The 1,810-nt window shown below is 46.6% G+C and overlaps 1 pseudogene; it reads left to right on the top strand.

The window, feature by feature from the left end:
* Nucleotides 1-445: 445 nt before the first annotated feature.
* LOC103777612 lies at nt 446-1,808 on the top strand (annotated as a pseudogene).
* The last annotated feature ends 2 nt before the right edge of the window (nt 1,809-1,810 follow it).

Here is a 1,810-nt window from a genome sequence, read left to right as displayed (position 1 = left end):
TTAACAATACTTATTAAATAATATTACCATTTCAGGATAGCCAGTTAGTAATTTTCATTTGATGCTGCTGAATGAGAAGACAGCAAAAGCAAATGAAAGGAAATGACCTTTAAAAAACCCATAGAAACAATGTAATTGTAACCCATAAAAAGAGGAAGGGAAATAGTGTGCTGTGTCATCAAAAATAACAATTTAATCTAATACTCATCATTACAGAAAACGGCGCTTCCCTGAATTTGCCCTACTTGTAAGAATCCCATGGCTGTGGACTCTAGAAGGGAGGGGGGCCCCAAGAGAAAGCTGCTTAATATTCAAGCACCACTTCCACCAGGCTCAAGACTGGTGCATCCATGTGAGCAAGAAAACAAGTAGAGAAGGCAGGAGACCTGCATGGGTGACTAAGGAGCTTCTGGAAAAAATCCAGTGGGAGAAGGATATTTACAGAATGTGTGTAAAGGGACTGGCCACTCGGGAGGAATATAAGAATGTTGCCAGAGTAGGCAGGGATGCAACGAGGGAGGCCAAGGCCCACTTGGAATTAAATCTGTCAGATGACGTAAGAGACAGCGAGATGAGCATCTTCAGGGACATCAATAGGAAAAGGAAGACTAGGGAAAGCGTGGGACTGCTGCTGAATGAGGTGGGTGCCCTGGTGACAGAGGATACAGAGGAGGCAGAGTTACTGAATGTGAGCTTTGCTTCAGTCTTCACTGATAAAACCAGCCTTCAGGAATCCCAGTCCCTGCAGATAAAAGAGAAGGGCTGGAGGAAGGGGGACTCTCCCTTGGTTGAGAAGGATTGGTTTATAGTAGATCATTCTAGGCAAGCTGGATGCCCACAAATTCATTGGTCTAGATGGGATTCACCCACAACTGCTAAGGTGATTGCCTGATGTTATTGCTAAGATGCTCTCCATCTTTTTTTATAATTTCATGGAGAACAGGAATAATGCCTGAGAACTGGAGGAAAGCCAGTGTCACTCCAGTCTTTAAAAAAGGGCAAGAAGGAGGACCCAGAAAACAACAGGCCAGTCAGCCTCACCTCCATCCTGGGAAGGGTGATGGAACAGCTCGTTCTAGAGGTAATCTCTAAACATGTGGAGGAAAAGAAGGTTATCAGGAGTAGTCTGCATGGGTTCAGCAAGGAGAAATCATCCTTGACCAATATGGTAGCCTTCGTGTTGTGACTTGCTAGGAAGATGAGGAGGGAGCAGTGGATGCTGTCTACCTCAACTTCAGCAAGGCTTTTGAGACTGTGTCCTGTAACATCCTCATAGGGAAGCTTAGGAAGTGGGTTAGATGAGTGAACAGTGAGTTGAGTTGAGAACTGGCTGAAGAACAGAGCTCAGAAGGCTGTGATCAGTAGCACAGAGTCTGACTGCAGGCAGGGTTCCCTAGGAGTCAGTGCTGGGCCTGGTCTTGTGCAACAGATTCATCAGTGACCTGGATGAAGAGATGGAGTGGACCCTCAGCAAGTCTGCTGCTTCATGAGAGGAGTGGCTGACACACCAGAAGGCTGTGCTGCCATTCAGCAAGACTGGGACAGGCTGAAGAGTTGAGAGGAGTGGAACCTAATGAAGTTCAACAAGTGCAGGTGTAGAATCCTGCCCTTGGGGAGGAATAAACCCATACACCAGTACAGGTTGGGGGTTGACTTGCTGGAAAGTGCCTCTACAGAGAAGGAACTGATAATCCTGGTGAATAATTAACCATGAGCCAGCAGTGTGCTCTTGTGGCCAAGAAAGCCAGTGATGTCCTGGGGTGCATTAGGAAGAGTGTGGCTAGGAAGTCAAGGGAGGTTCTCCTTGTGT

This window comes from Merops nubicus, unplaced genomic scaffold (assembly GCF_000691845.1).
Source record: "Merops nubicus isolate BGI_N331 unplaced genomic scaffold, ASM69184v1 scaffold11868, whole genome shotgun sequence".
Classification (NCBI taxonomy): Eukaryota; Metazoa; Chordata; class Aves; order Coraciiformes; family Meropidae; genus Merops; species Merops nubicus.
The sequence above is the reverse complement of the archived record's forward strand: the minus strand, read 5'-3'. Positions and strand labels throughout refer to the sequence as shown.